The following is a 26,993-nucleotide window of genomic DNA, read 5'->3' as shown; positions in this document are numbered from 1 at the left end:
ATGATGAATAAAACAAATGCTGACCCTGCCTTCAAGAACTCTGTAGTCTAGTCAGGGAAAAATAATGTGTTAAATATTGACACAAATACTTCTTACAAATTGTGATAGCTTCTCTGAGTCTACGGTAAATGGTTCCTAACCTTCTCTGGGATGTCAGACAGTTTACCTGAAGACAGATGTTTGAGTTGGGATCTAAAGAATGGGTAGAAGTTATTTGGATAAAGAAAAGGAAAAAGAGCTTCTCAGGCAGAGGCAAAGAACAATGAAAGGCATGAAAGGATTTTAAGATTTTACACAAGGGAGTGACACAATCAATAGATAACTTCTATCAGGACTTTGCAAGATAGTGGTTTTACTTTAGCCCCTAAGGCAGAGATAGCAAAAATTCAGCATCTATATCAGCAAATCCTTGTGCCTTATCCATGGCAGACATCACTAATCGATCATGATAATTTTTTGCCCTGACTGAACCCAGACTTCACGGTCTTGGAACATACCGGACAGCCAATACCAATCAATGTGACTTGTGACTCGGCACTTAAGACAAACCCTATTTTACTAAATTCTTTTGCTCTTCTTAATAAAAATACAAGATTGTTTGGGATAAGGTTGCCAGATAAAATGCAGGGCAACCAATTTATTTGAATTTGAAATAAACAAATTTTTAGTGTATGACCCATGCAATATTTGGGATATACTTACACTAAAAAATTGTTTGTTTTCTGTGTGAAATTCATATTTAACTGGTTATTTTCTAAATCTGGCAACCCTCATTTGAGGGAATTAATTGAAATAACATAGGTCAAAAAAGCCCATAGCACAGTACCAGCCCATAACAAATGCTTAATAAATATTTATTCATTTAATCAATTCATTTATTTTAGAACAGTGTACAAAGTTTTGGTTTCTGGTTTATCTTAATTTTTCCTTCATCTGTTACTTATAAGAAATAGTCAAAAAAGGTCTGAAGCTATAGTTCAACTGTTTTTCCATTATTCTTTGCTAGACTAACGGCTCTCCGTCATTTTTTACTGTACCCCATAAGACAGTACAAAAGAACCTACAGTCCATTTCCTTCACCCATTTCCACTTTCTAATGAAAACAACAATAATAAGAACATGTCATTGCATAGGAAGAATGCTGTAGGGTTAACCAAACAACCCACACCAAACTATCTTGATATAGATAAAAATAAATTTAAAAGTAATTTTAAATTCAAAAGGAATCATTGATGTTATTCAAGTCATGATCAACTCAAGAAAATTCTTGATTCAATAAAAACAAATCACTCTGCCTGAATTTTGTGGGATTTCCAGTAATCTGCAAGTGATCATATGAAATAAGAGTTTTTCATCCCTGCCAAACACTTTGTGGCAGTCAGACGTCTTAGGAGAATATTGAATTATATTCCTCAATAAACTCTAGGAGTTGCCTAGTTTTCGTTTATGAATGCCAAGTTTTAGTGATTATTAATTGATTTAGGAATTTACTAGAAAATAAAGTTTGCTTGTTTCTATAAACCCAAAAAGATCAAAGCAGAGACTGGAAATTGTAGATCAGGCTGAGGGTTATTAGGTGGCCCCATGTGGCCCACACTTTGAAAACTACTGATCTGTGCAGAAGTATTGTCTTTTTCTGGACTTCAAACTCTGAAGTAGGTGGTGGATATTATAGCGTCTCAATCTACATATTCAGGTAAACTTTATGAAACAGAAACAATAATTTAAGGCTTCTAATTTTATCACCAGGAATTGGGGAAAATGTGAGTTAATAAAATATACCACAGCACTTGGACCTCTTGGGTCTAAAATGTATTACAAAGGCACATTATCTATTGTATGTCTAATTAATTCTACTATCTCAGTGTCTCTAAGCTGGCTAGAATCCGCATCACCTTTCTTCTGAAAGAATTTGTGTTACAAGCATAACTGCAATCTTTCTTCATGGCACTTGTCCTGGATTGACCATATTCGTATTATATTCAAGACTGATCTCCTTCGAGCTCCTGTGTGGGTTCCTCCAGATTCTTTTCAATGTAAGGGTCCTGTAATTAAAGCTGGGAGGTGTGGTTTTGACTGAGTGCTCTGCAGATTGCTCATTAACATGCCATCTGAACAATTTAATAACCTTTTTAATTAATCCAAAATTGGCATGTGCCCCTTCAGGCTATAGTGCAGCTTTTGCAAGAGTTGGTCTCTTGGTAGTTCTCAATTTAGCTTATTATTTGAAACCTAAATCTGCCCAGGCTAATGAGCGTGACCAATTCCTCTTACCAAGACCACATAGGAGTCTCCATCTGCACTTCACTAAAGAATGAGAGGACCAGATGTCTTGGGGTGATATTCTGGTTTTTGGTTTTTTAAAGTTCCCATCAGTCTAAAGATGAAAGAAAATAATTTATGGAATAGTTGACAATCACTTTTTACTTTCACTTTCTTTTTCTCGTATTATTATTTTCTCACTTTCAGGTTTGATGTTTTAGAATCTCTAGTCTCAGTTAGTTGTTCATGCTTTGGTGCTAGATAGAATTTGAAATAATTTAATGGTTTTAGGTAATTTTATATTCTGAAAGCTTCAGTATTCCTGAAGACAACGGCTGTTCTCATGGATTTAAAATATATTTTTGGTAAGGTTGAGCTTGTACTTAGAGTGGTCCCTCTTTATCTGCAGTTTCGCTTTCCGCGGTTTTAGTTACCCACGGTCAACTGCAATCTGAAAATATTACATGGAAAATTCCAGAAATAAACAATTCATAGGTTTTAAATTGCCTGCCATTCTGAGTAGCATGACAAAATCTCGTGCCTTCCTACTCCACCCCACTCAGGACATGAATCAGCCGTTTGTCCAGCACATCCATGCTATACGTGCTGCCTGCCATTAGTCACTTAGTAGCCATCTTGGTTATCAGATTGACTGTCTTGGTATCACAGTGCTTGTGTTCAAGTAACCCTCATTTTACTTAATAATGGCCGCAAAGCGCAAGAGTGGTGTTGCTGGCAGTTTGGATACGCCAAAGAGAAACCATAAAGTGCTTCCTTTAAGTGAAAAGGTGAAAGTTCTCAACTTAATAAGGAAAGAAAAAAAATCAATGCAGGGGTTGCTCAGATATACAGTAACTTTTATTACAGTATATTGTTGTAATTGTTCTATTTTATTATTAGTTATTGCTAATTTCCTACTGTGCCTAATTTATAAATTAAGCTTTATCATAAATACATATGTAAGGGAAAAACCAGGGTACACATAGGGTTCAGTACTATTAGCCGTTTTAGGCGTCCACTGGAGGTCTTAGAACATATCCTCTGCCGACAATTGGGAACTACTGTATTTCTTTTTGACTTGGAAAGATAGGACTAGGGGAAATTCACTCTTTGAAGCCTGAGAAAGATGTGTGTGTGTGTGTGTGTGTGTATTTCACCTGGCCACAGTCTCCAATGTTTAAACTATTGTCCCCCAACCAAACAGAAGATTACTCCCTCTTAAAATTTACCCCTGTTGTTTCTGGAGACCCAAAAAGGAATGCTTCTGGACGCCTATTCTCTCCTGCCTGTCAGTTGAATTCACCATGGTCTATCCACTTCCTTCTCCATTTCTACACTTACTTGCTTCTGCCTGGGACAAGTGTCCCCAGTTGCCATTGCTGAGAATCCCCATTATTCATTCTTACAACAAACATTAGTTGCATGTATACATGTGGCAAGTGCTATGCCAGAAATTCCAGAAAATCCAGTATCTTTGCCTATACTACTATGTCCATACGCTCACTAAAGTCTCTTCTTGAGGTACAACAGTGGAGCCACAGTCCATACAGAAGGATAGAATGCTCTCTCCCCATCGGCACCCATTGAAACCAGCGCTTTAAAGCAGCTTGACTCATGCTGTCAATTTCATAAAAATCTCTTATCAATAGCCCTTACGTCTTGGGAAACAAAAGAAGTTTTGGAATATAGGTTTTCCGGGTTATACTCATACCGTCAAAGACTCTTTTAGGTTGAGATTTGCCTGACTTTAAGCTCTGAGCCGCATTCTGGGAAGTCACACATATGAGAAGAAAACTTGTCTAAGAGCATTGCCTGGGAATGGAGGCTCAGCCCTGTGGAATGGCAGTGGGCGGTCTACTTTTCTTGTCCCACATCAATTAACTTGAAGAAAAAAAATTTTTTTTGAGGAAGATTAGTCCTGAGCTAACATATGTGCCCATCTTCCTCTACTTTATTGTGGGACGCCTGCCACAGCATGGCTGGACAAGTGGTGCATAAGTCCGCACCCGGGATACGAACCGGTGAACCCTGGGCCGCCAAAGCGGAATGTGTGAACTTAACCGCTGGATGGACCACAGGGCTGGCCTGAAGAAAAAATATTTTGCATCTGAAAGTACCAACTCCCATCAGAGTTTAACACTGGCCCAGTCAGTGCACTGCCACCTCACATTTGAGTGGATCAAAAATCAAGAAAGCCTTCCCCATTTTCCACATCAACATCTTCCACCAGGGTGGTCCATTTACTACAGTTGATGTATTGATGGAGGAAGCTATGCATGTGTAGGGGCGGGAGTGTATGGGAAATCTCCCTACCTTCCTCTCAATCTTGCTCCCACCATCTCCCACAGGCCTGAAGAGAAGGCCAGGCGGTACCCCAGTGCAAGTCCCCAGCCTCTGGCTGTTGTTCTCAGCTACCATAATGCCCTGGGTTCCTGCTTCCAAGTAAATGCAGATGCCCTGCACAGAAGGAGGTGGAGGAAGACAAAGCCTGGCTGAGGGTGAAATGGGCAGTGGGGCCCACCACTGTTTGTAAACAGGAGGGAGCCTGATTCCACTGGAACCTCATGGAATCTTGGATTATCCGTTTTATATTCTGTAAGATTATTTTGTTGGCACTTGAGGACCCTAGAGAACAAACTGCCATTCTTAAAAACATATCACATGTACTCACAGGCCTACAGACTGCCTGCCTTTCACACACAGCTCTAAGTTAAGCGCCACAGTTCTTTCAGCCGCACTCCAACTGCTCCCGCCACTTCCATGTGCGCCTCATTAATATGGATGAAGCGCTCAGGCCCACCATAGGGCTTCTCGTAAAGATGCTGTGGAGTGGTTCTGTCTTCTGGTGAATTCCTCCATTCTGTCTGTGAATGGACAGTGGGCAATAAAACTGACAGTAGAAAGCGCTAGAGGTATGTTATATCAAAAAGATAAATAGAAGAGGTCCTTTTGGCATATCTTTTTAATTGGAAGCAAACGTAGGCTTTTGAGTGACAATATTTACTACATGTTCCTAAATATAGCACCTTAGAAAAGCCAGAGGGCCAACAGATATATGGAAAAGCACATGGGTGTTGAATCTCAGGTGTCCTCAGGTAAGATGTTCAAGCTCTCTGATGCACAGCGGCTCCCTCTATAACAGGAGAACATTGGGATGTTGAAGAATTAATTGCGATACTGTATACCAATTTGTGAGATATATATAGTCCTCTTTCTCCTTCCCCCTTTAAAGGCTAGAAAAAGAGGAGAAAAAAACCCCACAACTGAGGACTTGCCACTGATCTCTGTGGGGGAAGAAAAGGTCTTTCCCCACCCTCTTAGGCTCCCTGGCTGGGTCTGAAAATTAAACCGAGAAAGACAGATTAACAGGAGAAAAGCATACAAATTTATTTTTTACAAGACATAGAAGGCTTCATAAGGCAATGAGCCAAAGGAACAATTAGACCTGTGTATTTTTATGCTAGGTTTGATGAAGATGCACAGTCCTGGAGAAATATGATGGGTTAAGGAGTATGAGATAAGTGTAATAAACTGGGGAACGCTTGGTTCAGATTCTTCTTGGTGTCCCTTTGTCTCTGGAGATAAGGATGCTCCTAAAGATGCTTCTTTTCTCTGGATATAGTCAGAGAAGGGCAAGGTGGGGGAGGAGGTCAGAATGACCTTCAACTTACAATACTCAAGATACTGTGTTTCGTGGTAGTGTGCCCTGAGCCCCATCATCTCCAATGATTCATGCACAGGAATTTGTGCACAAAAATGTTTACTAATTTGTGCACGGTGAAAAGATCCATGCCTTTCTCTTTCAATCCCCTCCTTGCTCCCCGCTCTCAGAACCCTATTTATTAAAGTCTACTTTTTGGTGTGTGTGAGTGATGGGAGGGGTCACGCCTGGCTAAATGTCAAGTTGACTTCCGCGCCTCTGTTTCTGTGGGCAGAAGCCCCACTCGGGCAGGCTCCACTCTGCTGAGTGTTTCTCTGTCATTTTGAAAAGGAGAACAGCAAAGATGCAAATTGCCGAGCCCTGCTCCGGAGATGGCACACAAAGAGGCAATTCAGGGGGACAAGTGTGCAGGGAGAGGAGGGGGCGGAGGAGGGGCCCAAGGCAGGGTGCATTCTTCAGGTCCTTTCTTCCGCCTTTTGTTTGCAGATTTATTGGGCTTGTTAAGGACTAAGGAAACACTGTGAGGCTTGGTGGCCTCCGGGCCTGGGAGGCCCTTCAGAGTTCTAAACGCCAGGCGTCTTGGGGGCTCTCGACCTCCTAGGATGCCCTGAGAACCTTGGGCATGGGCGCCTTAGAAGCGCAGAGATGAATCCTACTTTTGTTCAAGGTGGCAGGAATAGGACACAGTACATGACACTGGCCGGGAAAAGTTATAGCCTCCTGGTGCGGACACAGCCCCCCACTTCACCCTACTCCCCATCTCCACCTATCTCCCTCCCCACGCGCTTCTTTTCAGCAAGAGACCTCCTGAAGCTGGACTGTGACCCCTGAAGGAGACTCCCACCCAGGCTGCTCAGGGTGAAAACGCCATTCCTGCCAGGAGCATTTTTCTCCTCCGTTTTGATTGCGGCAGAGGCAGAGCATTGTGGTACCTGGAGGCCTGGGTTCCGATCCCAGCCCTAATTGGCACTGTGGCTCCGGGCAAGTCACTCTCCCCCTCTGGGCCTCAGTTAACTCTTATGTAAAATGAGGGGGTTGGGCTGGGGTCTTCAGAGTCCTGTCCTGCTCTGACAGTGGAAACCTCGGTGGCTCTAATTGCCTCATTAGAACACCAGGGAATGCCTTTCTGGTAATTGTTTCCCTGGCTCCTGTCTTACCCACTCCCTACTGGGCTCTGCCTCCAAGGAAACCAAAGCAGCTGCTCTCTCCTCTGGGGCTTCCTTGGAATCCGCAGACCCTTCTTGACAGCATATGGGCTCAGGCATTCTCTGTCTGTTTCTCTCGCTCTGTCTGGCCTCTTTCTGAGGGCCAGGGAGGATGGTGGTACCCCTTTTGAGCCTGGCTCTTTCTCTTTGCTGCTGCTCTAGTTGGCAGAGCTGGCCTCTATCCCGGGTGAGACTCAAGTTTCCTTTGTCACTCTCCACCCTGCACATGGATTAGGTGGTGGGCACTTTACAAATAACTGTGGATGTTGTAACTGTAATCGAGGCGCGCTCAGAATCCAGGTAAAAGCAGAAATGGATCAGATGCAAATGGCCGTGAATGGATGGAGAAGGTTCATACAACTATCCCCAAAGAAAGGCACATTCAGAGATTCAACAGCTGCGCTAAGAGTTGGTCTTTTTGCTAAAAACCAAGATATTTCATTTTCTATGTTTTAAGAACCAGGCACTCCGGAACGTCAGAGATCTAAAAACAGAGTGAGTCTTGGAAGGCAGCCAAGGCAGGAAGGGGCAAGCAAATTTGGGGAGATTATGGTAGGTGGGGTCTGGCATCCAGCAATGCAGAGATTGAAGCCCCAGCAGATGGGAGACACTGCGGTGACTTCTGATCATGAAGAACCACTGCTCTCTGCCTTCTTCAGTCCCTGCGGAGGATGGGTGCTCACAGGATGCCAGGCATATGCCTGAAGCTTTGTGGGTAGTAGCCATTCCTGATTTATTCGACGGCCTTCCTTCTGCCGTAGCCTGAGAGGTTGGAGAGCATGGATTATGGTGTTAGAATGACTCTAAATCCCAGATGTGCCAATTTACTGTTATCCTGTGCCTCAATTTTCTCATCTGCAAATTGGGAATAATAATAGTGCTTGCCTCATAGCGGGGTTGGAGGACTAAAAGTTCCTCGTGTGGTGCCTAATACATTGGAGGGTTCAATAAATGTCAAACACCATTAATCTTTTTACATTTGTTTATCAAGATCTTTAATGAGAGCCAGAGGGCAGGAAGACTCCTGAGATACCTTAGCATGCGTCAGAATCGCTTGGAGGGCTTGTCAACACACAGATTGCTGGGACCCTCCCTGGAGTATCTAACTCAGTGTGGGATATAGTCTGTGGAACCGCTCTATATCCTGTACACAGGACCTGTGTACAAATGAGATGATTGTTTATTTAACAAACACCTAATTAGCACTTAACCATGTGCTAGACATCATACATATGCACAATACGGAGTGTAATATATATCAACTCAGTTACTCCTTATAAAGACCCCGTGAGGCAGGTTCTATTACACCCACTTTACGGATGAGAACACTGACACACATGCCCAGTGTTAAGTAACTTGCCTAGGCACTCTCAGCCAGTAAGCGACTGTGTTATAAAACTGAATAAATGCCACAAGAGATGCAAAACCCTCAACTGGAGCACAGAGACTTTAGGGTTCTCAGGAAGTGTTCGCAGTCTCTAGACTCTGCAGGCTTGGGCAGGTCCTAGCTGGAACTCCATGTCAAGGCAGTGTGGGTGCAATGAAAGTTGCAGAAACTCTGGAGCCAAACTAGGGTTAGAGTCCCAGGGCTGCCATGTGTGAGCTGTGTGGCCAAAGCAAGAGAATTCATCTTTCTGTACCATTTCTTCATCTAAAAGAAGAAAAACGGTGAGAGTCCTAACAGCTAACTAAGCAGGGGTTTTGTCAGGAACAAAATGAAGAAGCTCATTTCCTAGGAAGTCCTTGGAAGAGAAGAGATGCTCATAGGAGGAGAATCTCTCGAATTTTCCTCGGCTCCCTGGCCCCTCAACTTGTTGTGCCATCAGTAATGGCTGTTGCTTGATGGTAATAAGTATTCATTTCTCTCCCCTCAGATTACCTTTCCCTCAGCCCAATTTCAGTTTCTCTTTATCAATGTACAGCATCTTAGGATGATGCTAGAGAAAATACCTTAGATCGTTTATTCTTGGCTGTGTATCCAAGTCATCTGGGGATTAAAAAAATTACAGTTTCTTAGCATCCTGTGGTAGATGGAATAATTCTTCAAAAGTCCTCACTCCTTCCTCCTAATTTCCATGAGAAGAACGTACTTTTTCTCTCTGATGTTATCCTAGGCTTCGTTGGGATCAGGTGGCTGTTAAACAGACAATGTAGTAGAGGCTTGAAATGAGCTCATGAAGTTAAACTGGCTTCTTTGTGCCCCTGCTATTGCCATGAGACATGCCCAGTCTAGCATGCTGGTCCCTGGAGCAGGATAAGATACACATGGGTCAGAGCTGGGCTGCCCTCAGCTTGCCCCCAGATCAGGGCGTGACTGAGCCAGCCAGGATCAGCAGAGCTATCCAGCTGAGGCCAGTCAAGATCAGCTGATGTCCAGCCAGCCCATAGACTTGTGACCTAAATATTTATTGACATATGCCACTGAGATCTTGTGGTTCTTTGGTAAGAACCTGATTTTGGCTCCATCTCCAGATATTCTGAGTAATAAGCTTGCAGGCCCAGGAATCTGTGTTTCTAAAAGCTCCTCCATGTGATTCTGTTATTCAGCCAGATTTGGAAACCACCGATCTTCTCTAATCTTCTCTTCTCTTAGAAAGAGATGTTGAGACACAGAGAGGTAAAGTGACCTGCCCGAAGTCTCCATACCTGGCAAGGTTAGTATTAGAATTCTCAATATTTTATATCCATAAAATACTCCACACTCTTCCTATTATGTCCCACTATCCCCATAAAGAATTTAACGTGGAAGAAGAAATTCTTCATGTCCCCATAGCTTAGATGCTCTGGGGGAGAGTATTTCCACCCCATACTGACGTCAGCACTTGGAAACCCACTGCTGAAAGGAAATATACAACAGAAAGCGTATATTGACTTTGGTTGTAATTGTATTTACTGTGCCAAACGACCCAGCTCAGGGTAAAAATGCGGTCACTAGATCATGTGCTTTAGAAGGAATTTAAAGTACAGTATTCTTTTTCAACTTGGGAAAGTTTATGCAATTTCTAGGCAATTATTTCCTGTAGGAATAAAAATATGTGTTACTCTTTCATCCTATTCCTCTTGCCGCAGTTTCTCCTCATTAGCGGTTTCCTTCCTCTTGAGCTGCAGTAATGCCCTCAAAGTACTGAATGTATTCCAGACGAAGCTGGTCTTTGCAGACCTGACAGAAATACAGATTGGCACGCTGAGATGTCTGTCTCGATTCAGACTAATGTTTACTGAGCACCTCCTATGTGCCCAGCTCCACACAAACTGCTTTCACACGCACTATTTTATTAAGTGCACGGGAATTTACAAGGAGTGGGTGTAGACTGTGTAGAAGGAAAAGAAGACTAAAGAGATGCTCTTGGCTTAAGGCTGTTATTGCAGCCTCTTTTGGTGACATTTCTCTATTTGCCAACACTCTCCTGTTTAATCTCCCCCATCTGTTAAGTTGTGAGGAGTCATCTCTTTCCCCTATCAGCCCTGGAGCCCAAACATCACCTTGTCCCACTCTGTTTACTAAGCCAGGGGCTACTTAAGTAAATAAAGCCAGACGAGGTGCTAAATATTTCTTGGCTGAACCAGGCAGGAACAGGAGCTCCTTGATCTAAGACTCATACTGCTTCCCAAGCAGGTCATGGCAACATCGCCTCAACTCTTCTCCCCCACCTGTTTCTCCCCTGCATAATCTCTCCTACCCAACTCGACTTTCAAAATGCCATAGCCCCAAGACCACAACTCCGGAGAGGATTCATTCATACAGATCTCCCTGCTGACATCTTTCACTCTCCTTCCTTTATTACATTGCTGTATTCCCACCGAAACTCTCCATTCTGCTCTAGACAGTGGCATCGTTCACTTCTTACTCCCCTACTTTTTCTCTTCCTGACTCAAACTACACACACATGCATGGCATGATAATCTGCTATTGTGCCTTTCCACATGCTTTCTTCCCAGCCTGAGAATCCCCGCCTCCACATTTAGGAATCAGTCTCAGTTTCCACAGGAGCCATGAGAAAAGGGTAAATGAGAGAAGCAGATGGGTGAGAGACAGTAGGGAGTGGTGAGGAGCATGGCAAACTGGAGAGGGCACACTAGGTCTAAAGGGCACAGTCACTACTAGGCCCTAGCGAATGAATACCATGTCACAGTATGGGTCAGTATTGACATATCTTCTACATTTTTAGAAGGTAGAAATCCAGACTTTGTATGAAATCTCTAGACTTTTAAAGGTATGGAAGTACATTAAAACAAAACCAAAAAACTTTGTGCACCAAATGAGAAGGCTGGTCCTTACCTTATGTTTATTCAAATCCTACCAGACCTTAAAGTCCAGCTTAGGCCTCGCCTCTTCTTTGAAGACTTCTTTGATGATTCTGTCTGCTGTACAAAGAGAACTGGGCTCTACACACAAGGTCCAGAAGCAAAGTACCCAGAAGCAAAATTACCTACTAGCTGTATGACCTTGCACAAGGTAATTAACCTCTTGAAGTTCTATTTCCTTATGTCAAAAAGTGAGGGGATAGCTATAGTCTCTATTTCATAGATCTGTGTTGAATATTAAATGAGAATGGGGACACGAAATACTCAACATAATGTCTGACGTATAGTAAGTTCTCAGAATGTTAGATGTTATTACTTACTGTTCCACAACCACAAGCATCATCACATAGTGGTTATAAAGAGAGGATTCCAGAGCCTGGTTTCCAGGGTTAAAATCCCAGCTCAACCACTTTCTAGCTATATGGCTTTCAGCAAGTTACTTAACCTCTCTGTGCCTCAGTTTTCTCATCTGTAAAATGGGGATAATAAGACCTACTGAGTTATTATGAGGAATTCATTCTCAAGTTATTTTTCCTCAACTCCAGTTGTGATAGTGTTCTTTCTATTCTTGTACCAGTTATTAATGTATGGGCTCTCAGCTCTGAATTCAGCCTTCAGTTCCTCTTCAGTCATGGTGGCCATAGTGCCCTGGGCGCTAAGATTTCTCCTTTGCAGAGAGCATGCTGTTAACCACTGCCAGCAGAGGGCACTGGAGGAACACTGTGAGTGGGAGGAGGAGGGGCTTCTCTCCCTGGTTCTGGTGCCATTGCTTTTCCTTCTTGCTCCTGCTGCATGGCCCATCAGCGTGTGTGTGTGTGTGTGTGTGTGTGTCTCTGTGAGTCTGTGTGTGATCTGGTGCTGCTCTGTCCCAGCCATCTGTTGAGTGTATGGTCTCTTGGCCAACTTCCAGCACCTGCCCAGGCCTGGTGACGCCCTTGCGGTGGCCCTCCAGATACAGACATTGCCCACTTCAGGCCTCCTTCCTGCAGGAGTGCCCACTTCCCTCTTTGTGCCCCTCTCTGGCATTGACTCATCTGCACCTGGAGGACTGAATCCTGCTTGCTCTGTGACTGGGGCAGCTCCGGCTCAGGGAACCCAGAAACTTCTCAGCCATCCGTTTCCTCCAAGGGGCTCTGAGCTCGGCTGTGGCTACCTTCCCTCAGCCCTTGGGCACTCTTTGGCATGTTCTTTACGTTTTTGTATTTACTCCCCTCTCATAGGTTAAGAATTCTTTATATTAAACTACCCCTGTTTAAATTACTGTATGATTTCTGTCTCCTGCTTAAACCCAGACTGACACATCCCTTAGTGTAAACCTACTCTTGCTAACTCAGACATTCTGGTTACAATCTTTTCTCTGGATCCGCTTACACCATATCTGCTTCCTTTCCTACCAATGTTCTGTTTGATGCTTAAGAGATACTTACTGAGATCACATATAGCCTGGGTGCATGTGTGTTTGCAAACCCCTTAACCTAAAGAGACCGACACAGGCTGTGGACAAGACTGTTGCTTCTCAACATGCTATATGTGGTAAAGGACTGTTTTTTAAAATTTAATTTTCAAATCTGTCATAAACCAATACTTTTGTGAAGCATGATAAAAATGAAGTATTAGAAACATAAAATTTTTAAAAAGACATAAAACATATGAGCCCAATTTTTTTAGTATTAGACTCAATAGACATGATTGCTCTATGAAAGTTTCTAAATGCTTACCCTCGATTTCTTTTTTTTTTAAAAGAGTGGCACCTGGGCTAACACCTGTTTCTTCTTCTTCTTCTTCTTCTCCCCAAAGCCCCCCAGTACATAGTTATATATTCTAGTTGTACGTCCTCCTGGCTCTGCTATGTGGGACGCCACCTCAGCATAGCTTGATGAGCAGTGCTGGGTCCATGCTCAGGATCTGAACTGGCGAAACCTCGGGCTCCTGAAGCAGAGCGTGTGAACTTAACCGTTTGGCCATGGGGCCAGCCCCTACCCTCAATTTCTATACATGTGTTGCTATAGATGGTGACACAGTGTGTAGACTATACGTTGAACAGCACTGATCTGGGCTATTCCCCCATGTCAGGAGTTGTACTTCCTTTGATACCCTGATTCTCAAGTCTAATCATCTCATTTGCATTTTGGGGTTTGCTTCACTACCTCAGGGACACAGTGACAGGGTTCTCATCCATCCTCTGGTTCTGTCCACGTGCCTTCTTTAGCACGTGCTCCCACTCAGCATCACTTCCATGAGACATCTTAGCCTATTGCAGTAACTTTGACCTCTTTTACATAGCCACAGTCCCTCTCCATTGATCAGGAGGTAGTAGCTGTGGCAGTGAGGTGTCCCCATCTTTCCCGGGCTCTAGGCCACTGAATTCGTGAACAGACACACTACCACTGCCTCTTCCCCACTACGTTTGCAGCTGATAAGAGCCAGAGGCTGAGGGTTATTTGCATATGTGACTTGTCTTGATAGCATGGATTGTACCTACTATTAGAGCCAAAAGCCATGTGTCAGAGCCTGAATTCAGCCAATCAGACAGGAAAATACAAATGAACTGGCTGTGATGTCCAGCAAAAGCACCATAATTGCAGCTTTAAATGTTAAAATGGAGACTAGCTACAGTACCCAATCTCCCTGTCCTACTATTCTGATGTGGGCACAGCATCCTCCTGTCTCTTAATTATTATCATTATACTAGTCTATCTGAAACTGTATTTGTAAAATTCTTAGTAATCCATGGTAATTTCACTGAGTTTATTTCCCCATCTTTCCTCTGCGTTTATGACCTGCCTTCCCAGCTCGGTTTCTCAGCCAAAGCTTTATTCCGTATTCAGGAGAGCTTCCATCCCATTGTTGCTGCTCACTAGATTGTAATAGAAATGCCACGCCACCGAACTGTGAGTCGAAGCTGTATTACAATGATACCGCCCCAATTTTACAGATACTGTCCAGTGCCAAAGAGTTTTAATAAAATGCTCAAGGTCACAGAGCTAATCCAATGTAGAATCAGGGAGGGACCAGCTGTTGTGAATTTTGAGCCCAAATCTCTTTTCACTGTATGAGACTGCCTCTCAAAACCACAAGAGATACTCTTATCAGTGTTGTTTGTGGGTGTTCAGTTCACTGCAGTCGATACTGTCAAATGAAATCTTCAGATGCCAGAAGTATGCTGTCAGACACTCTTCACCTTTATGAACTCTAGTGTTATAAACAGGAGCAGCACAGACACAACCAGGAAATCTATAGCCACAGTTAATGCCGGTTGTTAAAAGTATGTCTGCTTGCAAGTTATTCCAGAGTGACGATGATCAATGCTGGCATTCGTTAAAACAACAGTGACAAAAATAACAAAACCGACAACCCACCTGAAACCAAATCTAAACTAGAAAGATGGTCCACGGCTCCTATAGAGAACCTGGAAACATGTTCTTAATGATCCAAATCCTCCAATTCAAAATAATAGTGATGTTGAATATGCTTTTTTCAAGCACTACCCTTTTTCTCCTTCCTTCCCAGGATGTTCTGATCACTTCTCTCCCACTTCCATCCCCCTAATCATTGGTATTGAGTCAAGGCCGGTTAAAATAGAAGTGTGGAAAACTGGATTAAAGATAATTTCATATAAATTGCCAGCATGCATTCTATGCATTTATTGTGCAACTGCTCAGAGCAAATACTGCGATGGATATTTTCCATACTTTGACTTTAATTCTTACGTCAGTCTTGGAAGGTAAATTTTACAGATTCTTCTCGGAGAAGGTAACTTGCCTGTAATCTGGGTGGTGAGAAACTAGGTTTCAAATTGGGTCTTTCTGATTCTAAATCTTACCCTTCTTCTGCTCCACTCTGCACCTTCCCTGTCAGAAATGGTAAGTTACGCTAATTAATGGCAATGGTTTATTTATTTACCTTTAATACCAACTATTGGTTCATGGTGGGGGTTGCAACAATGTCAGCTGTTCAAAATATAAACAAACTCTGGATACTGAAAAGAGAACAATTAAAAAAAATTAAAACTCAGTACTCTGACTCTGATTTATAGGTTCTATTTTAGATTACCAACTGCTAATCATAAAATCAGAGGAAAAAAATGAGAAAGGAATCATAATTTCCCTGGCATTCGGAGTAATTTGTTCTTTCTCGCGTTAAAGCCTTACTCGTAGAGGGCATGAGAAGGAATTTGGACTGGGGAAAATGAGGCTTTCTATGTCAGATTCAGAAGTTTTTTTTGTTCTAGCAGCATTTCCAACCCTCTCCCCAGTTCTGTGTGTACGCCATCTACTCTCAAGCTTTTCTACTGTTTTACCTAAATTAGATTAAGTAAAACAGGCTTAGGAATTCACCTTGTCTGTGGAATTGGTGGATGTCTATGATGATATCTGTGGCTAATTTGGGGTAAAGCAGAAACTAATATTTATAAGGATATCTTGAAAATATTTGATGTCTAATTTTTTTGAGCTTTGTTGAGGTATAATTGACAAATAAGAATTGTATATATTTGAGGTGTACAACTTGATGTTTTGATACATATATACCTTGTGAAATGATCACCACAATCAAGCTAATTAATGTATCCATCACCTCACATAGTTAACATTTTTTTTGTCATGCGAACACTTAAGATCTACCCTCTTAGCATATTTAAAATATACAATACAGTATTGTTAACTATAGTCCCATTGGTGTACATTAGATCTCCCGAACTTGTCCATCCCATAGAACTGAAACTTTGTACCCTTTGGTCAACGTCCCTCCATTTCCCCTTTCCCTCCAACCCTGGTAATCACCATTCTACTCTCTGTTACTATGAGTTCAACTATTTTAGATTCCACATATAGGTGACATCATGCAGTATTTGTCTTTCTGTATCTGGGCTATTTCCCTTAGCATAATATCCTCCAGGTTCCTCCATGTTGTTTCAAATGGCAGGATTTCCTTCTTTTTTAAGGCTGAATAAGATTCTACTGTGTGTGTATGTATGTATGTATTTTTATATATATATCTGATATATATCACATTTTCACATATATATGTATATATCACATTTTCTTTATCAACTCATCCATTAATGGACATTTAAGTGTTTCCATATCTTGGCTGTTGTGAATAATGCTGCAATGAACATGGAAATGCAGATATCTCTTCAAGATACTGTTTTCCTTTCCTTTGGAAATATACCAAGAAATGGAGTTACTGGATTATATGGTAGTTCTATTTTTAATTTTTGAGGAACCTCTGTACTATTTTTGATAATGGCTGTACCAATTTACATTCCCATAAACAGTTTACAAGGGTTCTCTTTTCTCCACATCCTTGTCAAAACTTATCTTTTTGTCTTTTTGATGATAGTTGTTCTAACAAATGTGAGGTGATATCTCATTGTGATTTTGATTTGCATTTCCCTGATGATCAATGAGGTTGAACATCTTGTCCTATACCTCTTGGCCTTTTGTATGTCTTCTTTTGAGAAATGTCTCTTCAGGTCCTTTGCCCGTGTTTTAATTGGGTTATTTGTTTTTGTTGCTATTGAGTTTGAGTTCCTTACACATTTTGGATATTAAGCCCTTATCAGATATATGGTTTGTAAATATTTTCTCCTGTTTGGTAAGTTGCCTTTTAAATCTGTCGATTATTTCCTTTACTGTGCAGAAGCTTTTCAGTTTGACACAATTGGATTTGTCTATTTTTGCTTTTGTTGCCTGTGCTTTTGGTGCCATATCCAAAAAATTTTTGTCCAGACCAATGTTTGACTCCTTTCCTTATTTCTAGGACATCATGGCATACTAAAGCCTCATTCATAGAATATATTGACACAATCCTTTGGAACTGACAGGCAGCCGTTAATGACTTCATGTTGCACATGTCAAGACTGAGGCATATGGCCACATTAAAAGGTTTGTCTGAGGGAATGCAGACAATGATGGGGAATATAAGCCCAAATCAAGAACTTCTAATTCTTCATCGGATGTCAATTTAACAAGACATTAGATGTTCAGATATTGCTGGTATTTTCTTCCTTGGAACCATTTTAATTTCATAACAAATTTCTGGTTGAAATATATAGAAATGTCATGAAAACAGCATTTCTGTAATTGAATTCCAACCCTGTACTAGTGATGGTCTGCTCAGTAAGCAATGACTGTGTGAGAAGGTTCTAGATGACGTCAAGCAGAGTGTTAGGAGGACACTAGGCAAGTAGGAGACCTGATCCTACCTTCAAAATGCTCAGGATCTGATTGAAAAACTAAACTCACTTCTATAAAGTCATCACAACCCAAAGTATGCGGTGCTAACCAAAATAACAAGAGGAGTCAACAGGACAGAGAGACTGGAAGCTGCAGGGTCCATGGAAGACATAATTGTTGAATCTTAAAGGATGGATAAATTTCAACAAGGACAAAAAGGAGAGAAAGAAAACATTTCATGCAACATTTGCATAGTGCTTTTTAGTTGGAAAATACTTTCACATTCATCATGGGATTGGTCCCTACAGTCTCTCAGCAGGAAATGTTATTATTCTTCTCATTTGACTGATGAGGATCCTGAAGCTTAGAGAAGTCAAATAAAATTTCTAAGATAACCCAGCTTGTAAGGGGTAGAGTTTAGAGTCAGTTCTGCATCTGATGCATGCTTTTTGATGCCAGATTCTGGAAGGTTATACAACCAGGCAGAGGGAAATTATTGTTAACCCTAGAACAGTGATATAATACAGTGAAAAAAGGAGTACAAGAAGGTGGGAGAGAAAGGAGACAGGGAGATGAACAGCGATGTGACCCAGCCACCAAAACACCTGTGCTACCTCTGTCATGCATTTATGACACTTGGTCATACTTGCCCATTTCTGGTCTGTCTGTCCCCTCAACTGTAAGCTCCTGGAGGGCAGGGCTTTGATGTCAGTCAGGTCCAGCATGCTGTTCCTCTGGTGGGAGGTTCTAGTAATGTTTTGAATGAATGAATGAAGTAGTTACAACTTTGATCTTGGCATGGGGCACCAGTTATCTGGAGACAACAGTGGATTAGAGCAGTGAAGGTAAATCCATGGAATGGCGAGGAAAGAAGGGATAGGAGTATCAGGGTGGAGCCCGTAAGGGACATCTAAGGCCCTGCTGATAGCCTCTTTCTTAACCTGGATGGAGGGATGCACAGGCGCTTGTTTTGTTATTGTTCTTTGAACTGGACATGTACTTTTATACAGTTTATATTTCAACAATAAAAAGGAAAAAACTTTAGAAATAGACAACCTCTGGTGACAGGCTGGATATGAAGGATAAAGGGGAAGGAAATAACAATAACAACTTCAAGTTTATTAGTGTGACACTTAAAGAATGGTTACCTGCCAATGGGACCCTTGGAGGCAGCGATGAGGTCAATTTTGAACATTTCCAGGGAGCTGTGCATTTGCAGGTTAAGTCATTGGAGCCACTTCTCCAGCCTGGGAAGTCCCTTGTTCCCTTTGCTCCCAGGCCCCACGTCCTGGGAAATTGACTACTTCTCTTTCTTCTTTCCAGTGCCAGCATTGGCTTGATGTCAGGGGGCTGATCTTCTCCCAAAACAGATTTGGTAGCTGGATGATTCTTTTTAGTCCCTCTCTTCATTACTGTCCCCCAAACTAAACTCATAGATACTCTATTTACAGATTTTACTGTTGACCTTTGTGGGACTATAGATAAAGGTTAGTAAAAATTATAAGCACTTGGAGAGTTATAAGTTTCTAGAATTCTCACAAAGATCCATAACAGTCCCAAGTCAGCGTTTCTGTGTTTCTTAGATAATACTCAGAAGTCTCTCCTACATAGTCGTGAGAGTATTCCGTAGATGATTCTAAGTGATCGTCTAAACTCTTCACACATAGAACTAATCCCGGTTGCATGCTTATGATGTGCCAGTCAGTATTCTAAACACATGACATATATTATCTCACTTAAACTTCAAAATCACAGGCCTGTAGTAATTTACTATTATTATTATTTTTTTTTGGTGAGGAAGGTTTTCCCTGAGCCAGCATCTGTTGCCAATCTTCTTCTTTTTGCCTGAGGAAGATTGTCCCTGAGCTAGCATCTGTGGCAATCTTCCTTTAGTTTGTATGTGGGATGCCACCACAACATGGCTGATGAGTGCTGTGTAGGTCCGTGCCCAGGATCGGAACTTGTGAACCCCAGGTTGCTGAAACAGAGTGCACAAACTTAACCACTACACCTCTGGGCTGGCCCCTATTGTCCCCATTTGTAGATGAGGTAATTGAGGCATAGAAAATGTAGACACTGAACCCCAGGTTACACAGCTAGTAGGTGGCAAAGCTGAAATTTGAACCCAGGCAGCCTGATTTCAGAGCCTGTGTCTACCTGTCTTTTAGAGTGTACACTATTCAGACAAAGCCACTGCAGGGCTGCAGCCAGGAGCTTTGCAAGGTTTGATGCAATCAGTGGTTCCTTTCTGAGTCTTCCGTTCCGAGGATGGACCCCTTGAGCTCCGGTTGTCATCCCTTCCATTAGACATTCCTCTCCTGGGTTTTAGGCTGTTGTGCAGCAGCATCAAAGATGCCTCCTTGACCTTTCCTCTGGCTGGCCCCCAGAAACCCAACTCTTGTCCCAGGTTCTCTCTCAGGGAAAATCTCTTCCCTATCTTGTTTTTACAGATTTTTCCCTTGGGTTTTGAAATCATTCTGCATAAACTTGAAATTCTCTCTCCTTCATCCTTCATTCACTTATTCATTCAACAAATGTTTAACAATTTATTATGTGCTGGGCATGATGCTAAGACTCTAGGGGATACTTGGATAAATAATTCATCACCCCCATCCTCTAAGGTACTTTCAGTCTTATGGGATATACAGGTGTATAAATAAATGCAGTTCACTGTAGTAAATACTGTGGAGGAGGTACGTACGAATAGTGAAGGGAGCACATTTGGAAGTTAACTGTGTTGGGGAGTAGGGAGGGTTTGGCAGTAACCATAGCTTTACTTTGGATGGGTAGAACTTTCTAGATTTATCAGGATGGAGGAAAGTTATTCTAAAGACAGGAAAGAGCTCATGCATAATTTATGATTGCAGAGAATCATGAATGTGAAGATTTAATTCAATGATTTATTCACTCAACCATTAAATATTTATCAAGTGCCTACTTTGTGCAAAGTCTCATGTTACATGCTGGTGAGGCCATGTAAATGCAGAGTTCATTGTCCTGATCGAACTTTCTATCAAACAATTATTCTCCACAGGGCTAACATCAGACGTCTGAAAGGTTGTGTTCCTTCTGAAGGTTCTAGGGAGGATCTGTTTCCCTGTCTTTTTAGCATCTGGAGGCTGCTTGCATGCCTTAGTTCCTGGCCCCTTCCTCCATCTTCAAAGCCAGCAGTGCAGCATCTTCACATCTCTCTCTGACCCTCATCCCTATGGACTCTCATCTCCTCCTCTGCCTCCCCTCCCAAGTTGGTTGTTCAGTAAAAGCCTTTTACATTGTGGATATTCCCGAAGGTCCATCTACATGACTTTCCAAGGCCTTCTTGTCCCTGATCGTCCAGTCTTTTTACTTCTAGGCTCCTGATCAACCAGTCCAGCCATTCACAACTGTCCAATAGTTTATATATTCTTTTACCACACAAAGCAGATGCTCAGATAAGCCATCCAAAGTTTTGTCCAATAGGACAAAAAGGACAAAGTTTTGTCCAGTAGTAGGATTTTCCCTCACTGATGTCTTTAGGACAGCAGAAGTCGATTTTTGGTTTGTATTTACACGCTGAACCAACTCATTTGTAAACCAAGCTTGGCCTTTTTTCTTTTTTCACCAGCTGGTTATAAGAGACCCCACTGTGGGCGATAGTTGTGAGCTGAGGGGAGGTGATATTGCAACAGTGGTGACAGGAGGTCTGGACCTCTTGCTAGTGCAACTCACTTGTGCTCTATGATCCTGCTGTGCCTGACCCCCAGATATACTATTTCCATCTTATGATGGATTTTTATTGGGCCATCCAACTTTATGATTTAAGATATATGCCAGGGCCAGTGCATGAGGGGTAGTTCCAGCTGCATAGTCACATGTTCAGACACTCAGTCTCTAAGGCCCAATAGCATGCCAGGAACTGTTTTTTGAATAGTTTATAATTCTCCAATGCGGATGGCCTGGCCTTTCTCCAGAATCCTAGGAGGTCTACACTATAGTTCTCCTGTTGGGCCTTATCCAGTAGCTCCATGCGAGGAGTCTAGGCCAATTACAAAGTTAGAGGGACTATCCCCTCACAAGACTGCCCTCACTTTAACACCAGCTGCATGTATGGTGGGGTTTCTAAAATCACTCTCAGTTTTGATAGTTTGCTAAAAGTCCCCACAGAACTTACCGAAAGCTTTTATACTCACAGTTGTGACTTATTACAGGGAAAGGATACAGATTAAAATCAACCAAGGGAAAAAATACATAAGGCAGAGTCTAGGGAAACATCAAATGTGGAGCTTCCATTGTCCTCAGGATGACGATGAGTCAGGATGCATTACTTTCCCAGCTTTGATGTATGACAGTACGCACAGGGTGTTGCCAACCAAGAAAGCTCAGCCAAACCTCGGTCTTCAGAGTTTTTATTGGGCTCCATTACATAGATATGATTTATTGATTGCCCAAGTGCTTGATCTCAGTTTTCAGGTCAACTGATATCATATTACTCAAAGCCCTCACTCTAAATCACATTGTTGATCTTTCTGGGACAGCTAGGCTCCTCCCTAAGGTGGGCCAGCCCCAATATGAAACCACACTGTTACTATTTGACTAGCCCAAGAGCCCCAGGAAAACAAGGATTATGTTCCAGGAGCCAAGGGCAAAGACCAGACTTCTATTTTTACTACACACTCCACAGCCGTGTTTCCCCACCACAGGTAACTCTGTCACCACGGGGACTGGCAGGTGATAGGGCTCCAGCAGCAAGACTGCTTGCACTGCGGCCTGGACCTGTTCAGCAGCCTTCTCGGTCACTTGGTAAATGAGTTAGAACAGAATATCCAAGCACAGACTATCTTGCCTCTAGAATCCAGACCCTGAGGTTTTCCTTGCCAGCTGGCATGCAGGTGGCTCATCTCCAAAGTGCTTCCTTCTTACTGGTAGAGATATGAAATTCCGTAATTTGCCTTTTATTTTAGAGGGAACATCTTGGCATGCCCTAGACCACTGAGCCCCTAAAATCTTGACTAAGGTAGGGGGCCCCTGAACCCTTGTGGAGTTACTAATGCCTCTGATCAACTTGCCATATCTTGCTCATCGTATCCAATTAACATAATGTCATTGATGTAGCCGACCAATATGATGTTCTGAAGAATGTCCAGATGGTCCAGGTCCCTTCAGACTATATTATAACAGAGGATGGGAGAGTTTACAAAGCCTAGAGGTGAGATCATAAATGTTTACTGTTTTTTGTCCCATGTGAATTCAAACTACTTCAGATCTTCCTGCCTAATAGGATTGAAAAAAAATGTGTCTGAAGCTGTGTTGATCTGCTCTAGCAGAGACACCACTTCTGGGCACTTCTGCAGGCTCAAGAGGTTCAGTTTCTGGGACTCAAGGTTTTCAAGTGCATTGGTCCAGGTGTCCCCATCTGGATTACTCCTTCAAGTTCCACTCCTTCCCAATTAGGTCCCCAACCTTGGCACAGCAGACTTACTGGGGTGGAGAATTCAACCTTCACTGGAGCTCTCATCTCCTTATAATTAAGTCCTGGCCTGATCCTCAGCTCTTTCTGCCCTCTGGCTGCAGGAGATAAGAGCCTTTTCATGTGCTGCCAAGGATGCCCTCTGGCTTTCATAATTCACCTTAAATTGGAGATAAACCATCCTTAGGCTTTCATTGTCTTTCTCCATTGCATTGATAGCACCCAATAAGAGTCACTCAATTCCATAGTCCTTCTAATTATCGTTTCCCCCCAAACCTCTCAAACTCCTTAGACATTGTATCTGCCAGTGGATTTTCTTTCACTGATATCCCATTCTGTTTCACCATCAATGAAAGTTTAAAAACTTCTACCACTGCAGCATGCCAGGGGATATCAGTTCTTCATCTACCAGAAGTGATGGAGTTTTCCTTGCCAGCTGGTGTGCAGGTGATCCGTCTTCAAAGTCTCACTTTAGAGTCAGCTTCCTAGGACGCCTTCCAATACCAACTCTCTTAGGTCTAATCCCCAGCAGACAGACTCTGAGGCAAGGATTTGCATGCAGGTATTTTATTGGTAGGTATTCTTAGGAACAACACCTGTGAAGGAGTGAAGGAGGTAGGATTGGAGAAAAGAAGATGAACTGTGATGAAGTTGTGTTGCAACAGAAAACTTGGTCAATCCTTATGGAGCATTGGCCTGGAGATGGCCCTTCAGAGGTGTCCCTGTTTGAGGCAAGGGGCCTGAGCCTTTATGGTCCCCATTAGCCTGTCACTATATGCAGGCTGGCCTGGGGGAGGGGCATAGCTTTGGGAGTGGGACCTCCTTTCCCTTGAGCGGAATGGAAGTTCTCAGATATAAGTTGCCAGCAGTCAACACTCCTGGCTTCTGGGGAGTGAGCACCTCCATCCTGAGTGATGAATCTTGGAGGTGCACCATGGAAAGCATCTTTTATATTCAGCTGTGTGACCAGCGACATTCTAGATGTGGAGCTTCTCTCAGCCTGGATCTCTGAGTGAACATATGCATTGTCCATGTTAGACATGTTTCTCTATAGAAGAGAAATAAACCTTTGTTTTGTTATGCCCTTGAGATTTTAGCATTCCTTTATGGGCTTAGTATAATCTAGCCTTAGTATAATCTAACCAATAGATCCTATATAGTATTTATTATTATTTCCATTATTATTTCTAACCAATATATTTTATATGGTAGTTATTATTATTTCCTAATGCCACACAGAGAAATTAAGTGACTTGATTAACATTACAAAGTAATTGACAAAGCCAGGACTCAGGGTCTGCCTAACGCAGAACTTCATACTCTTTTAGCTTACTCTCCTGTGTACTTACTTAATTGAAATGTACTCTGTTAAAACTGAAGATGCCCTTGAGAAGTTTTATGCACTTAATCTTATCAGCCAATAATATACTAATATACTGTATTTATCTGTACTTTTCTGAAAACAGTTGAGAAAGGTATTAACATACTGGGGGGCAAAGACATGCCCATGCCTAATAACTAAGGGGAAATAGGAAGCAATCACACTCTAGGACATAAAAAGACAATAGGAGGAGAAGCTGGCCCCTCAGGTAGCAGGTGAGTGTCACCTCCTCTTTCCTTGATTCTGGACTCTGAGCTGAAGTAAAGGGGTGTTTTTGCCATCTCAGGGTACGCAAGGGATGTTTGAACAAGACTCCTAATCACAAACCCTAGTGCTGATGGATTTGATTATACCAACACCAAAGATATCTGTTCAACTAGAGACATATAGACAAAGTTGACAGTGGAAAAAGAAGTCTGTGATGTCTAAAACCAACAAGGGGTTATTATCTAGAATTAAGCAAAAAATTATGATAAAGCAGTAATGAAAAATAATAGAAAAATGGGAAATGGAGATAAAAAGGTAACTTCCAAAGGGGAAATCTGGTTGGCTAATGAATAAATGACAAAATACCCAACTTCACGAGTAATCAGAGAAATCCAAATTGAAGCAACAAAGAGATATCACTTTAGACTGATTAGATGGGCAAAAATTAGACAGTCAAATCATATCAAGTGCTGGCAAAGATGTGGGGATGCAGGAACCCTTTAGGCATTGCAGAGTGAAGTGTAATTGGAGCAGCCATTCTAGAGAGAATGTGGCCATATGTAATGCAATTAAGTGTGTGCATATTCCATAACCTAGAAATCCAGCTCCTGAGAACAGACTTCTAAGAAGCTGGGTCTGGGCTATCTGGAGGCACTTGGGAAGATATTCTTGGCAATGGTGTTTGTGGAATACCAAGCAGTGGGTCAGCCCTGGGAAGTGTCTGTCACTAGGGGAATCAGTAAGTAAAACCAAGGCAAACAACTGAAAAGCCCAATCTCTCTCTTTCTCTCCAAGCATATGTGTGCATGTGCACACACACACACACACACCCCTGTGGAAGGCAAAATGGAAGACTATACACTGAATTCTTTAGCGTGGAAGTGAGGGCAAATGACTAGAGTCAATTAAACTTTGCATCTGAGGTCTTAAAAGGGAAGGAATAGGAAAACAAATAAAAGATTAGCCACAAAATTGTTCATATCTGTGGCCTTTGCAAATACACATTTCTAAGTTATTAATCCATGAACCACTAATAATCCTTATTATTTAGAGTTACATAGAGACTTTCTTTTGCTCCCCATTGATCATTCATCCAGCATTTGGGGACACTTTTTTTTTTTTTGACCAAGAGTCTAATTAGCACTCTCTTGAAGGTTTGGCTGAGGTGGTGGCCGTCACTGCAGACCTATGAGGAATGAACTGTAGTCTTCATTTTAGAGCTGAAGGGAAAAGGCTGAGAGAAGTTGAATAGTGTGTCCACGGTTGTGCAGGTTCTCAGTGGGTTGAAATCAAGGTTGATTTAACTCCAACAATGACATTCTTTCCTCATCATCTGGTTTAGTTCAAGTCTCTGAAGAATGTTGTACAAAAGCAGTTGTAATTCATGGAGTTGCAGAGTGCTTATATTGCTGACAGAAAAAAAGCTGATTTTTTTTTTTTTTTTGAGACAAATGACAATCTTACACTGGGACTGGAGTCTCTTCAAGGCTCACCTATCCAATGAACCATGCCTGGCAAAGTTCAGGCTTGATCTGAGGAAAATGACTTTCTCTTTGGAAAGCGCTACGGTTGGCCTCTCAGCTTTAGCGGATTTCTCTCCTCAGGAGCTCTCCATTAAGAATTAATTTACTGGCGTAGAGAAATATAATCTTCATAATCTCCTCAGCGTCTAGCACTGTTATCTCTGACTCCTTTTTATGTCCTTTCTGTACTTTCCTCAAAACACAGATAACGTTGAACTTGGCTAGTGATTTATCAAATATTGGTATGGGAACCACAGCAACATCTGTCGAGTGCTTTGCAGTTTGCAAAACTCTCTCCATACATTATGTCACTGCATCCTCTGACAGTCCCTTGAGGTGGCATTCTCCCCATTATGCAGAGGAAGAAATGAGGATTCTAGGAGGTCATGTGTTTCACCTAGGGGTAGAACACGAATTTGAATCTCACTGCAAATTCTATGCTCTTTTTTTGTAACCCTACCTTCTCTCTTAAGAGTCAAAAAAGAGGTTTTATCATTTCCAAAGTCCTTTCCTATACTCCCCTCCACCATTCCCTTCTTAGAGCTGAGATACACATGCTTGTAGAGGTTGAGTAATTGCCCAACCTCAGACCATCAGCTGGGGTGGGAGGGCAGGATTTGAACCTGAGGATTCTGCCTCCACATCCCTGACTCTCCTCACAACTACAGAAAAGAATACTCCCCCAGTTGAATACGTGGTTTCTCTAACTTTAGTCAGATTGTACCAATAAAATCATGCTGAAGGTTGATGAATGGTGTGACCCCTTCTGTGAGATTCTGAGGGTGAAGCAGAAATGTAAGTTACTCAGTGGAGCTGGAATTGGA

This window comes from Equus quagga, chromosome 19, assembly GCF_021613505.1.
Source record: "Equus quagga isolate Etosha38 chromosome 19, UCLA_HA_Equagga_1.0, whole genome shotgun sequence".
NCBI lineage: Eukaryota > Metazoa > Chordata > Mammalia > Perissodactyla > Equidae > Equus > Equus quagga.
This window is presented reverse-complemented; position numbering follows the sequence as displayed.